The sequence below is a fragment of the Rhinolophus sinicus genome, chromosome 15, assembly GCF_057876585.1.
Source record: "Rhinolophus sinicus isolate RSI-liver-muscle chromosome 15, RSI-T2T, whole genome shotgun sequence".
NCBI classification, from domain to species: domain Eukaryota; kingdom Metazoa; phylum Chordata; class Mammalia; order Chiroptera; family Rhinolophidae; genus Rhinolophus; species Rhinolophus sinicus.
The window spans coordinates 51,064,780-51,080,314 of NC_142515.1; the positions used below are offsets into that span (position 1 = coordinate 51,064,780).

At 43.6% G+C, this 15,535-nt stretch overlaps 1 non-coding gene across 1 annotated transcript; it reads left to right on the top strand.

The window, feature by feature from the left end:
* Positions 1-9,195: 9,195 nt before the first annotated feature.
* On the top strand, positions 9,196-9,314 carry LOC141572973 (small nucleolar RNA SNORA26). Its single transcript, XR_012498562.2, has one exon. It is a non-coding gene; the product is annotated as a small nucleolar RNA SNORA26 (small nucleolar RNA).
* The last annotated feature ends 6,221 nt before the right edge of the window (positions 9,315-15,535 follow it).

The window sequence follows — 15,535 nt, forward strand, 5'->3', positions numbered from 1 at the left end:
AATAATACTCACCTCACAGGATATTATGAAGAGTAAATTATTAGTACATAAGAAGAGTAAAACAGTGCCTTGCATAGTAAGGGCGCAAGAAATATTAACTATTATATTTATTCTCCTTGCCACCCTTGACTAGTTTTCTCCTCCAGTTCCTTTGGCTCTGACAGTGACGTGACTATCCTGCCAATGTCTTAGGTTCAGAATCGTGGCGTCAACGTTGACTCATCCCTTATCTCACTTAGGGGCAGAGTTTGGTTTGATTTCTGCCACTTACTAGTTGTGTGACCTGGGGCAAGTTACTTAAACTCCCTGAGCTTCATGTTCCTCAGCAAGAAAATAAAGATGTCATAACTTTCATATAGGGCTGTAAATAATAATATAAATAAATATATGATAACATTTGTAGGTGAATGGCTCAACGTCTGATGCTAAATAAATGTGAGTTGTTATTATCATCTGTGTCTCATCAGGCACCAACACCAGTATATTTTCCTCTTTTAATGTCTTTGTATTCATTCCATCTTTTCCCTTTTCCTCCCACCATCCTAGACTAGGCCTACCTCATCTTCCAGATTTACTACAGTAGTCCTCCTAACTTTGCCAACTCCAATTTTTTTTTTTTTGTTAAGGAGGGCACAGCTCACAGTGGCCCATGCGGGGATCGAACCAGCAACCTTGGTGTTATTACCATCACATTCTAACCAACTGAGCTAACTGATCACCCCGCCAACTCCATTTTATATCTTCCTTCCTCCCTTCCTTCCTTCTTTCCTTCCTCCTTCGTTTCCTCCCTCCCTCTCTCCCTTCTCTCTCTCTCTCTCTCTCTCTCTCTCTCTCTCTCTCTCTCTCTCTTCCTCTCTTCTGTCTTTCAATATTATTTGTACACCTACTTTTTTATAGAGCACTGTCTCAGTGCTGGGGGTAGAGCAGTGGACAAAATAGGTGTTGTCTGTGCCCTCAGGAAGCCTACCTTCTGGTGAGAGGGACAGACTACAAACAAACATATTTAATATGTGAGGTGATAACGTATTATGAAGAAAATTAAAACAGGAAAAGGGGATGGAGTTGCTATTTAATATAGGGTGGTCAGGGAAGGCCCTTCTGCTAAGGTGAACAATATAGGCAGAGATCTACAGGAAATAATGTCACTTTCAGTAGGTCACATCTTTGCTGAAATGCTGTTTCCTTCAGAAGTAAGTACAAATACTCATGTATAACTTTCTAGCTCCTCCACAGTTCAGTTAATCGTGAGATTTTGTACCCCTCCCAGAATGCCCCTGCTTCTGCAGATGTGCTCAGCATGCTTAAGATGCACATTGTTAGATTAATAGTACTTACCTCTGATAGTGGTGTTAGTGTGAACTTTTTTCTCTTCCTCAAATGTTTTTTTTTAATAATGAACATGGATTGCTTGAATAACAACAACAATAATGGCATATGTTCTCCCCATCCTCTTGTTTTAATCTTCATATAACCCTGCAAGGTAAATTTTGTTAGCCCCATTTTACAGATGAAAAAACTGAGACACTGAGGTTGCACCAATCCACTGAATGGATTGGTTGCACCAATCCATTTCAGTTCTTGAAATGTTTGGCACCCGCTGATGGGCTTGTTTGATTTTTAAAAATGTTTAGTTTTGCATTCTCAATTAGATCATAGCAGAGCCCTTGTCTTATTCTTAATCTCCCTTTTGCCTTTCCTCATAGATTTCATCAGAATACTTTGTACTGTACATAATGGTGCTTTTTAATGGATCGGTCTATTGTATGGCTAGTCACTTGTTCGGATATGGCCTATTATCTTGCTGGTTGTGCCACCTTGTATGCACTTGACCCTGGGCCCACGATGGAGATCCTGGAGATCCTGGGGGGCAAAGAGTTGAGGAAGCAGGATCTCCACCCCAAAAGGGCAGTGATTCGCTTGTCCACTAGAGGGCGCAGTAGGTCTGGTTTTAGAGCGCCATCAGCGGACCCCACCCCAGGCGTCATTTCCAACACCAAGTTTGTCCTAGAACCCAAGGCCCCAGAGACAGCCTATCAGCATCCCTGGCTTCGGTTTCTTCCAATCGATCAGATTCCCGGACCTGGAATGAGTTAGCTCCAGAATAAAAGGTACTGACGGCAGCTCAATAGCAGGAGTGTACTGGCAGGTTCCAGCTGCCCCTCAATTTGCCAAATCAACAAACGTTCATGGAGCAGCCTACTGAGTGCCTGCTGTGTACCATGTAGCATGTTAGACTCTGAGACTAATTCGGTGAACAAGACAGACGCTGTTCCTGCCTAACTCATCTCTTATGACCTAAGGAAGTAGGCGGACAATTAAACCCAAAATTACTGTATCATGTGATAAGTGGCTGACATGATTTCTTTCCAGGGTTAGTTCTCTTTGGGTCTCATTTCATTGGGGGATTATCTCATGGGATATCTGTCTGATTTAGAGAAATGAAAAAAGGAGACAGGCAGAGAAGAGAACTTTGCCACATTTGGAGAATTGCTGCGGAGGTGCCTGCTCTCTTGAGGTGGAAGGATTCCCAAAGGCTCCTGGAAAATCTGAGGGCAGATCTGGGGTTGGAGTGGGTACTGGCAGCAAGGAAGTCCCAGTGACCACACCACAGCTTTTATACTCTCCTGTCTCCAGTCTGGGAGCTTGTCTGGGGAAGGAAAGCAGATTCCCCAGGTTTGGGGCTGTGACCTAGACCGCTGGCTTTCTCACTGTTTCTCTTTGCGATCTTCTTTTCATTGCTCTTTTTTTTCTCAGATTATCAGTCAATCTATTTATCAAATGTTATGTTCGAGGTGTCCTTTTTTATCCAGAAGCATGAGGTTACAACAGCGTTGTTAGGGAGATAAGATAACAAGAGTGAGGGGTAGAGACAGATAAACACCCATGCAATGCAACACTTTGAGAGTGCAAATGGGGTTGCTACAGACAGTCACTGCTGGGGTGGATCCCTCAGGGCTGAGGTGATCTGGGAAGGCTTCCATTCTGGAGGAGGTAACCAGGGCTTTCCAGGAAGAGGCTTCCATCTGCCCCGTGGTGGGCTTTCTCTGGAAAAGTTGCCGTCAGAGAAGAGAGAGGAGAATAAAACATCCTCCATGCCCCAGCTGTTCATTCCACTGTGCCTGGACTGGGCGCGCAGAGGCCCACGTGCTCAACATTCCTGAGAAGCGGCTTCTGAGTCAGAGCCCCAGAAACAGCTGAGGCAGCTTCAGCCTGGAGTCTTGGCTCTCTTTTCCCCTTTTCTGTCCAAAAGCAACTCCCTCCCCAGCTATTTGGATGTGACCAGAAATCCAAGCAGGGCTCTGGGGCGGGAGCCTGGCTCAGCCAGTCTCTAAAATATATTTGGTCCCTGCATCCCCCTCCTGGGCTGCAGCCTTCAGGTAAAGGCGTGTGCCCAATGCCATCTGTGCCAGGAAGCCCCAGGGGGGTGAGGGAGACTCACCTGTGCCTATGAGTCACAGCTCCCAAAGCAACCATTACTGAGCTTCCTCTGGGAAGGGGGTCTTTACTAGGACTTGGCTCAACTTAAGACAGTAGCATTCCCCGGGGCAATCTGCCAGCACTTCCTCACTGCCTGGGCGTGGGGCCCAGGACGTGCCAAGGCAATGCCAGAGAGCTGACTCAGGGGGCAGCATGAGGGGAACAGAAGAACCCTTCACGCCCACCAACTAAGAGAGGGGACGAGGCTAGCTTGAGGTCCACTATGGCTGTCCCATAGTGTCAGACCACCAAAAGGATCCGGGGGTGGGGCCATTCCTTAGCCACTGATCCATGTAGCCCCATATTTCCTGGAGCCACCAGCAGAAGGCCAAGACCCTCCCCTGTCTCCTCGAGTTCCCTTCTTCTAACAAAGACTTCTAGATGTGCAAGTCTAGGTTCCCAAACCCCTGTCTGCAATGGATTGAGGCCCTGCCATTAAGATTGAGGCCCTGTCTTAACATTGTGACCTTGGGCAAGTCACTTACTTTGGTGTATCTTAAATTCCTTATATTAAAGTTGGGATGAATAATACCCGCCTTCCTCATAGGACTGCGGTAAAAATCAAATGAGCTCATGTCTATAAAGGTATCGCATATACTATACAGCACATTTATTATGAGGTATTACCATCATGCTTATTCCTGAGAGAGGAATTATAGCCGCTGGCCCCTGAATCTCAAAGTCCTCCTCTTTCTCTCTTGTCTGACAAGTTGTTCTGAAGCCAGTGCTGAAATCCTACCTCAGTCCTGAGACTCAGAAGCATTGACAGCAGTCCCTTCTGCTTGGCCCTATGGTGCCAACTCAGAGAAGTAATTCCCAACACCCCAGCTCTGTTAAACCGGTTCTTTCCCTTCTAATCAGACTCCTCCAGTCCAGTTTGCCTGCAGTGATGACAAAGGAACCTAAAATAGCACAGGCTCTGCAAACACTGCTGGAGAAAGCTTAGGGCATAAGGTACTGCCTGTCACCCATGGGCCTGTCTGGACATCTCAGCCAGGTGCAGCCCTCCATCCTCCAGGGCCTGGCGTGTCTTCCTCTCTGCAGCACCAGGATGACAATGCCTCCTGTCAGCACTTTGGGTGGCTGGATTGGATGACTACCTAGAAAGCTGGCTTGGCTAGAAGTGCAGGAGGGGACTCATGGCTCCCCCTACCAGGTCCTCACACCCACATCGTTGGGACCTTCCCTTGCACCAAGAGGCCAGGCTAGCTGGGCTAAGGTCATGCAAAACAGCAGCTGGCTCGTGGCCACAGGAAGGGTTGCAGACTGGAAATCAGGAGAGCCTGATTCTGAGGACCCTGCAGCCAGCAGGCCCTGGCTTGTCACTGCAGAACCAGTCTGGTGTGGGCGGCTGCTGGGCTTGCCTGGTTCTGAGACTTCCCATGGGGTTTTCATGTGACTTACCCTGGTGGGGAATGGTGGCTGCCAGGGATTCAAAGAAGGAAGCTTGCAGTAGCGAGCCATGGGTAGAAGCTGCCGTTCTAGCAGCAGCCTTCATCGTGGCTCAGCTGCTCTCTAATTTCCTGTATTTTAAGCAGTCATTTCCATGTGGCACGAGTCTCTACCCTTAGAACTTTCTCATCCAACTCTTGCTTAAACACTTGTCTTTAGCAAATATGAACCTTTCCTGGGTAAATTAAGACAAAGTCTTTATTTATGTCAGGAATCCCAAACGAATGACCTGTTGGCCAAATCCAGTCTTTAAATCTGTCTCCGTTGACATGCACCATTTTAACTGGGGAGTTCTAACATAAAAAGAAATTTAGATTTCAAATATTCCTGAACATTTGTTTGTCCTTAGGTTGGCTTGTCCCGGAAGCAGACATTGAGACAGACTTCAGTTGCAAGTAGTTTATTTGGTAGGTGATCCTAGGAAACTCCAGTTAGGGAGTGGGTAAGTGGACAAGTAAGGGAAGGGAAGGGAGGAGGCCCATGAGGGTAAGTTATGAAAAAAGTTACCATTGGGCATCTGGAGCTTAATTCTCCTGGAGGTATCAGGGAAACAGTGTAGAACACGTGTCTCAAAGTTGTCTCATATGAGAGGCAAAGGCATTTGCATATTTACCCGCCAAACCCATCAGTCATTGGCTGGGAGCTGCCACAATGTGGGAAAGGACGGGTAATGGCAGTATTAATTCCTGGGGAACATCGAGCCTGCTGTACAGTAGGAAGAGTTGGCGTCAAAGGCCAGAGGAATCTGGAACTGAGAGCATCTGCTACAATAAGGCAGATCTAGCAAAAGTGGTCCTCAGCTCCCACTTGGCAACAATTAGTGGGAGCTGAATAACAGTTGCCCCTTTAAACAAGATAAGAGCTGTCCACTGCCATAGTCCCTACTCCTCCCTATTGTCCTGCACTCAGCCTGCTTTACTGTTTACACTACCTGCTTAGCCTCTGGGGTGTTTGCGTTGGTGACCCTCGGTTTATGTCTATGTGTAGGCTACTCCACTACAGCTGTGATCTCACTGTCTCTGTTTCCAATAATTTCTTTCTTTTTTTCTTTTAAGGATTTTTTTTCTTTTTAATTTTTTTATTGGGGAACTGTGTGTTTCTCCAGGGCCCATCAGTTCCAAGTCGTTGTCCTTCAATCTAGTTGTGGAGGGTGCAGCTCACTGGCCCCTGTGGGAATCGAACTGGCAACCCTGTTGTTCAGAGCTTGCGCTCTAACCAATTGAGCCATCCGGCTGCCCCCAATAACTTGTTTCTTGTTTTCCTTTGCATCCCACAGAGCAGCTAGCCCAGTGATTCCAAAAGATGTTGACTGCTTACTTGTGTCTCTGGCCCTGTACTCTGAATTATTTAATTCCCTGAGTCAGACCACCTTACCTCCATGTTGTTATATACAAGGCATCAGAACATGTGGAAGAGGTCCTGACTTGGGGAGGCCCTTTGTTATCTCTTCAACATCTCCAACCTGACTGGCTTTCAGTTCCTGAGATGCACTGAGTTCCTTTCTGCTTTAGATCAATTCCCCTGCCTTGAAAGTTCTTTTCCCCTTTATGACAGGCTACCTCATGTTCACCCTTTGGGACCCAGCTTAAATGTCACCTCCTCAGTGAAGCCTTCCATATCACTCACTCCTCCACTATATATTCTCACAGTACACTCCATGCTTCCTTAAAGCATTTACAAACATATTGGTGTAATTTGTATTTACACTGGACTCCCATCATTAATACAGTTAACTGGTACAAACCCAACTAAACTAGCTAACAGAGCAAGAAACAAAGATATTCCTTATTTAGAGTTACATTCCACCATTAAAACCAAATCTTGACATCTACTGTCACATGCAAAGTACAAAGAGAAACAGATGTGATTTCTTGGCTTTTGTGCTTCTAAATGCCAAGGTCCTGGTGACTTAAGGGATTTTCAAGAATAATTTTGTAATCTTTGCCTGATTATCTGATTTTAGAATCTACTGTCAACCCCACAAATAGACCCAAATGCAGAAGATGGGAATTGACTGTGGTATCTGTCTCTCCTTCTGGATTGAAGCTCCAAGAGGACAGACATCATTGCTGGATCCTCTGCATCTAGCAAAGTGCTGGGCACATGGTAAATACTCAATAAACCTTTGTTAAATGGATGATGATAGATGATGGGTGATGGATGGATGATGGAGGAGGGATGGGCTGTGAAAACCAGCACTGTGCAGGATGCACCTGGAAATAGGCTAGTACTTAACGTGATTTAACTGCCTACCAGGCTGGGGGAAGAAGGATGAAGTGAATGAGGGGGCTGACCTACTGCAATTGGACTGTCTCCCTAAAGGCCTACACTTCTATCAGTCTCTCAGGATTTGGTATGTCTCACATTCTACTTTCCCTCAAAGCGAGATCTCTGGATTAGAGCCTGATGCCAGGCAGTGCGGCCGCCTCTGAGTCACTGCACAGCACAGCTGTATCCCTCAGGGCTCAGACAATGCACACTGTCTTCCTCCTGGATTCCTAGCCCAAACCAAAACTCCACCTGAGCCCCTACCCTGACCCTGTTCATGACTGCCTCCCTATCCGAGCCCCAAACTTTGCTTTGACCCCAATGCCAACCCGGATCTTGATCACAGTTGTTTTTACAGCCCTGGTTCCAATCCCAACCTTGATTCCCATCTTGACCCTAACCTTGGCCCAGATACATCCGTGTTTCTGATCCGGAGTACATTATACATCTGTACTTTCGTTGTTACCATTATTTATAAAGTTTTTATACACACTGTTTAAATTCGACAACTCTACGTAATCCTCCCTGTTTTACAAATAAAAAAACTGGCACTCAGTGTGAAAAATGCCCAAGGTCGCACTAGTAAATTGGGGAGCCCAGATTAGATTCAGGTCTTCCTGCTCTAAAGCCAGGGCTACAGGAGTCTGGGTTACCGAAGCCCCAGATCTATGTCTCCATTGCCCTTGTGACAAAGTGATCCTAGATAATCAAAAGATCTCCGGGTACTAAAATAGTGGTAATAATAACAACAACAACAACCTTAATTTACCAGGCAATTTCTTTGTGATAGGCAAAAACGCCAAGAAGCATTTTATACATTATCTCATCTAATCCCCCCCCAAGGCTTCAGAGCTCAGTAGCCCCACTTTACACATGAGGAAACGGTGGCTTAAAGAGGTTAAGGAACTTGCCCAAGGTCACACAGCTTGTAAGAGGCAAGCCAGAATTTGAACCCAAGTCTCTCTGACTTTAAATGTATTTCACTTCAGCCTTTACAAAGAAATGTGATGGTGACAGGAAGCAGCCAGGAGCCTGGGTCTCGCAACCATGTTCACACCATACCTTTTGAGCCATACTTACAAATTCCAGGGTATTATGTTTGATTATCAAAACTGGGTCAAAACTGAGTCAAACCTTGGTAGGACTGACTCACCATGGTGTCTCTCGGCTCTCAAAGGAGACAGGAAGCCTCAGAGGTCAAGAGCCAGCTGGCCACTGCAAAGGGGATGATGGTCCCAGAAGCATCCACCACAAGCACTGTGGTAGTGAAACATGGAAACCCACGTGCCTGCCACAGAACAGACCCAGACTTAAGACTCATTTTTTTATTTTATTTTTTTTAATAAATTTTATTTTTTTAATACATTTTATTGGGGAATATTGGGGAACAGTGTGTTTCTCCAGGGCCCATCAGCTCCAAGTCGTTGTCCTTCAGTCTAGTTGTAGAGGCCACAGCTCAGCTCCAAGTCCAGTCACCGTTTTCAATCTTTAGTTGCAGGGGACACAGCCCACCATCCCATGAGGGAATTGAACTAGCAACCTTGTTGTTAAGAGCTCGTGCTCTAACCAACTGAGCCATCGGGTCGCCCCTCTGGAAGCTCCGTGGCAGCTTTGTTGTCTTCAAATCTAGTTGTGGAGGGCGCAGCTCACTGGCCCATGTGGGAACTGAACTGTCAACCCTGCTGTTCAGAGCTCGTGCTCTAACCAACTAAACCATCCAGCCGCCCCTTAAGACTCATTTTTAACATCAGACCTGACAATCCTCATTTCTTTCTCCATACTTAGCCCTACCCTCTAATAGGGCTCCATTTTGGTCTCAACTTCACTGTGTTTCATCTCTGACTCTCACAATTTAAAGTCCTTCCTGGACAGGTTTCTTTGCCTCCATCCCAGTTCCCATCTCCATCTCAGCTCATGATTCCGAATATCTTTGCTGTCACCTTCTCATGTCTTGTGTTTCTGAGTCTCATTCTCAGTGAGATCCCTTTGACATGGGATTTCTTTCCCCACTTTTGAAAATAATTTTTTGGCACAGAAGGGTAAAGTAGGTAAGTCTCCATGAAATCCAGAGAAGAGATTGTAAAACTCCTCTTTGGATCCTATTTGGAGTCACAGCAGAAAAAAAAAAAAGAAAAGAATTTTTTGGTAAAATATACATAACATTTATCATTTTAACCATTTAAAAAATTTTTTAATTCGTTGTTATTGTGGTGAAATATGCAAAACATAAAATGTACTTTTTAATACATTTTAAGTGTATAGTTCAGTGGCATTAAGTACAATCACATTGTTATACAACCATCACCACTATTCATTTCCAGAACTTTTTCATCATGCCAAACAGAAACTCTGTACCCATTAAACAATAACTCCCCATCCTCAACTCCCAGTAACCTCTATTCTACTTTCTGTCTATATAAATTTGCCTATTTTAGGGACCTCATATAAGTGGAACCATATAGTATGTGGCCTTTTGTGTCTGGTTTATTTCACTAAACATAATGTTTTCAAGGTCCATGTATGTTGGAGTACGTATCAGAATATCATTCTTTTTTAAGGCTAAATAATATTCCATTGTATGCATATGCCATATTTTGTTTTATCTATTCAAATGTTGACGGACAGTGGGTAGTTTTACCTTTTGGCTATTGCAAATAATGCTGATATGAACATGGGTGTTCAAGTATCTGTTTGAGTCCCTGCTTTCAATTGTTTGGGATATATATCTAGGAGTAGAATTGATTTATCATATGGTAATTCTATGTTTAACTTTTTGACAAACTGTCAAACTGTCTTCTGCAATGGCTGCACCATTTCACCTTCCTACCAGCAATGCACAAAGGTTCCCATTTCTCCACATCCTCACCAACACTTGTTATTTTCCACATTTTTGATAGCAGCCATCCCAATGGCTGTGAAGTAGTATGTGAGATCCCTCTTGAAAACAGAGTTCCACAAGTCCAAGCGTTCCAGGGTCTACTCCCCCCTCTGAGCACCCCACGAACCTCCTCTGGCTCTGAGGAGCAACATTTCCCTGGGGCAGAGAAACCACTATTGCTGGTGAGCAGCCAACTTGCTTCTTTCTCCTGTACCCACTGGTCTTTCTTCCAGGCTCTGAAGAGCTGCTGCCCATCTCTCTGTCTTTTGCTTATGGAGAATTGGATTACAAAATAATACAGACTCTGGGAAGAATATAAATTCAATTTCTGTAGGTCCACAATCTTCTGAGTTCTTTTTTCCATGTAGTCTTCAGTACCAGAAACAATTGTGAGGACTCCATGGGGACCCACTTTATGGCTTTGACCTGCCACTGACCTCAGAACTAGAACAGCATCCAGAGCCTTGGGCAAAATTGTTTCTTGGTCTAATCAAGACCCAGGGGAACACCTTAAAGTCTAGCTACAACCCCTAAGCTATTTGAATCAAGCCTCCCGCTAGCCCATTCCTTTGCTGAGGCTCATATTCGGTGGTTTAGTTCTTTAAGACAGATCCTGGGTGTAGTGATTCACCTCTTGCATGAGTCCCATGACTCTTTCGGGAGAACTTGGAAACCTGGAATTTTGGTCAGGATTCCTTGTTCATATTCCCAGAACCGAGGCTCTCTGGAGCAACATTTGTTTATCTTGTTTAATACGTACGTCCTCTTCGTGGACTTCTGATGTCAAGAGCAAGGCGAGTCAAACCTGGCCCATTGGTCCTGATATATCCTCATATATATGAAGATATATTTGCTTCAGCCCAAGCCTCACTCCTTTGAGGAAAGTTGCCGGATATAAATTTCTTTCTTTTTTTTTTCCTTTTTTTACTTTTGGTGGGCTCTGGAGTCAGCGTGTCAAATCCCAGCTGAAGTGCTGACTAGTTCTGTAACTTGAAGCAGGTCATCTCGTCTTTTTCATGCTAAATTTTTCTGTCTACAAACTGAGTATTAATAAGGCAGTGAAGATTAAAACATGCCCGTTCTAAATTTCTTTTTCTTTAGCCACTCTGTCTTCTGCAAAAGCAGGTGGAAATAAGTCCCCCTGCATTCCACAAAAGAGAAAACAGGGGCCTATGGAGGGAAGTGACTCACCCAGGGTCACAGATGGAGTCAGCAAACAAACTGGGAATGGAGCTCTAGTCTCTGACTCTGAAACCACAGCCCTCACCACAGGCAGTCGCCTCTTCTTCAAGAAAAAGCTCTCAGCCCACTCTCAGAGATACAGCCTTTGTAGTTGATAGGTGCCAGTGGGATTGGGCAGTGGGGTTTTCTACCCTCAGCCTTCCCACTCTAATCCATGGACTATTGGCTTTCAGATATGGATTTTATGGTACAGCCTTTAACGAAACTTTCTAAGGCTTTTTCTAAAGCAAAACATAGGACCCTGAAATTCTGGGAAAACGAAAGCTCCTAAAGAATAGGAACAAAGATGACTGTAGAAATCCTCATCTCTTCCCTTGCATTGTCTCTTCCCCTCTGGTGTCCTCTCATTTTAATTCTCACACCCACTAATGCACCCAGCCCTGGGGGTTTATCATTCCCCCATTTCCTCCAGCCCAAACCCAAGATATTTTATCATACTTTACTCACCCTTCTTCTTCTTGTGGTGATGTGAGATTATACAATTGCCCATGTGATGAGATGAAGTGAAGTGAATGACAGGCATTGTGATGTAGGGTTAGGCGGCTACTGACCTGACAATAAGGGTTATTTGAACACAAGCACTGTGATAACTTGACAATCAATCTGATAACCAAGACAACTACTAAGTGATTGATGGGTGGGTAGCATACATAGCATGGAGACTGTGGACAAAGTCTCCCAACCCAGGTGGGTTGGAGTGGGATTGCGTGAGATTTCATCACTCCACTCAGAATGGCGCACAATTTAAATCTTATGAACTACTTATTTCAGGAATTTTCCATTTACTATGTTTGGACCATGGTTGACCCCATGTAACTGAAACTGCAGAAAGCAAAATTGTGGATAAGGGGCGACTTCTGCACTTTGGATACCTCTGAATCTAAAGATATATGTGGAATCATATAGTATTTGCCCTTTTGTGACTGGCTTATTTCACGTAGCATAACGTCCACAAGGTTCACACATGTTGTAGCATGTGACAAGATTTCCTTCTTTTTTATGACTGAATAACATTCCATTGTATGTAAAGACTATATTTTACTTACCCATTCATCTGTCAATGGACACGGGTTGCTTCCACCTCTTGGCTATTGTGAATAGTGCTGCTATAACTCAAGTCTGCAAATATCTCTTCAAGACCCTGCTTTCTTTTGGATAGATACCTAGAAGTAGGATTGCTGAATCATTTGATAGTTCTATGTTTAATTTTTTTTTTTTTTTAGGAACTGACATACTGTTTTCCATAGTGGTTTGCACCATTTTACATTCTCACCAACAGTGCACAAGGATTCTAATTTCTCCACATCCTTGCCAGCACTTGTTATTTTCAGTTTTTTAATTTATTTTTTTATTTTTATAGTTGCCATCCTGCTTAATGGCTTTTCAATTGTTGCATGTATATTCTTTTTGTCTTCCTTATCAGATTTTAAACTTCTTCAAGGCAGGGATCATGTCTGTTCTTCCGTCTGCCCTCAGGGCCTAGCATAGTGCTAGGCATACCTTAGGTACCTGAAAGTAATTTTTAGTTGATTGAATAAAATTAACAGTTTGAGTTGAGCTCAATTCTTTTATTTTTAGAACTTGGGGTAGAATGTTCTTTACAAATGAAAGAGGCTGACTGCCATGATGCAGACTAAATAAATCTTAGGACATCATGCTATGGTGCAGAGGGTCTGCATGGGGAGAATGTCACTGTTGCTTTCTTCTTGACTAAAAATGCCCATGTTGTGGTCATCCCACAAGCTGCTAGATCCACTATTGTTGGAGGTAGTTCCCACCCTCTCTGCAAAGGGACAATGTGCTGGGAACCCACTTCTATTCAGGTGAAAGTGGAAGATCCTAGGGGGAACAAATTACAAGCTTGAGAAGGATTTCTTGAAGCTTGGAAGGGGGCCAGCACAGGAACTCTGAAGAAATAGAAAGGTACTAGTAAGTACAGGTATTCTCAATTCTTCTTTGTTCTCACCTCTACTCAGTTTCTCCCAATTTTCCTGAGGTCTTGGGGAGCCAATTTCTCATTCACTGTCATAAATTTGAGGATTATCTGATTCTCCAAGCTCTTTTAGTTTCTCCATGGAAAAGTCCCTCCATTAGCCATCCATTTGGCATTTAAAAAATGCAGTTATCACTAGGACCTAAAAAAGAACATGTACAAAAGTTAATTGCTGAAGCAATTAATGTTTGGAAACATATTCTTTAGAAAAGTCGCCTCGGGGTGGCTGGGTTGGCACCAAAGCTCTCAGGTGTACATCCCTCCTTGATTCATTCCTATCTGGGAAACTCTGCCCAAAAGTTGATCTTCCAACTCTGGAACTTTCCCACCTCTATGTTCTCCTCTAGCCTCCATACCAAAGTTGGGGTTGGAGTAGAATCCCCAGTAAATAGAAAGTTTGTAATTTCATTGGGAATTCCCAGGTGAAAAAATAAACCAACACTCCCTAGCTATGCAATGGCTGACATTTTCCCCAAACTTTTTTGGTGGTAAGAATCCTCTGGGATGCATCTTAGGAATAAGATTCCTAGGACCCATCCTGGACCTAATGAATGAGAACTTCCAAAGAAGTAACCTGAAATTGTGTATTTTTCAAACCTTCAAACTAGGTGATTCTTACTTGTCATCAGACAAGTTTGGAAAAAATAGCATTCATGAATATTTATTATTACAGATTCTGGGACCTACTCAACAGTGTAATTTTTTTCCCTCAGGGAGGAGTAAAGAGACAACATTATCAAAGTGATTATCAACACAGGGTTTGGAGTCAGAAACCTGAGTTTGACCTGCCAGGTGTTGGCTTTGCTGTGTGGCTTTAACCTCTCAGAGCCTCAGAGTTTCCTTATTCATAAAGTGGGAATGATATTGCATCTCCCTCATTGAGGATTAAATGAGATAATTCACACAGAACTGTTACCCAATGCCTGCTAAATATAATGCATCTCAATAAATAGATGCTATTGTTATTTTCCCACAGGAGAACCCTATGGTCTCCTAATCATATAAATATGGGTGAATAAAAAGGAAGACTGGCTATTGATGATTCCAGGGATCCACACAGATATATAAGCATAACCAGAAGACCCAATAATCCCTTCTCTGACTTTGTCATTAGACACAAAGTCTGCCTTGAGCTAGGTAGGCAGGAACCAACATAGACATGACTTGGACAGCTGGGGTTACCCTGGGATGACACCATGGGTTAGAAGTAGGATGATTCCCAGGCATAAGAATAGGCTCCCCCACCTTTCTGACTGAATGCAATACTGCCTCAGAGATGGTTCTCCAAACCCTGAAACCAACTATCATGTTTCCCCGAAAGTAAGACCTAGCCGGACCATCAGCTCTAATGCATCTTTTGGAGCAAAAATTAATATAAGACCTGGTCTAATTTTAATACAATACCAGGTATAATATAATATAATATAATATAATATAATATAATATAATATAATATAATATAATACTGGCTCTTATATAATATAATGTAATGTAATATAATATAGTATAATATAGGGTCTTACATTGATTTTTGCTCCAAAAGACACATTAGAGCTGATGGTACAGCTAGGTCTTATTTTCGGGGAAACACGGTAGGTCTGGTTGGATTCCCAACTCTACCATTTACCTGTAGTGTGATCTTGGGTAAAACTCTATGAGCATCAGTTTTCTCATCCATGAAATGGTGATATTAATAGTATCTTCCTTAAAGGCTGTTGGTAGGATTGAAAAAGAAAAGGAATGTGAAGCAAATAAAAGTTGGCTATTGTTATCTACCTTAAACAAGGAATAGATTATAATATTCTCTTGGGAAGAACAGATTTCCACTTCTTTAGTTCTTACACACTCCCCGCCACCACTTTTCTCAAAGTGAACAGGAGCCTCCTGGTTAGATTACTGTATACTGCTCCTTCCCCTCACTCTGCATACCTATCTCAGGGGGTCCCTGCTGTGCCCCTGCTCCCTGTTCCCACAGACTTCCAACCATTTCATCCTACAGTACTTGGTACCTTAGAAAAAGAGACTGACCTCTCCCCAGGACTTAGATTTAGCAGGCATTGGGTAACAGTTCTGTATGAATTATCTCATTTAATCCTCAATGAGGGAGATGCAATATCATTCCCACTTTATGAATAAGGAAACTGAGGCTCTGAGAGCTACCTCATCACGCTGCTATCAATCTGTGCTTGGAGCAAAGAAGTACTTTCTGCAGGTGGGTAGGAAGT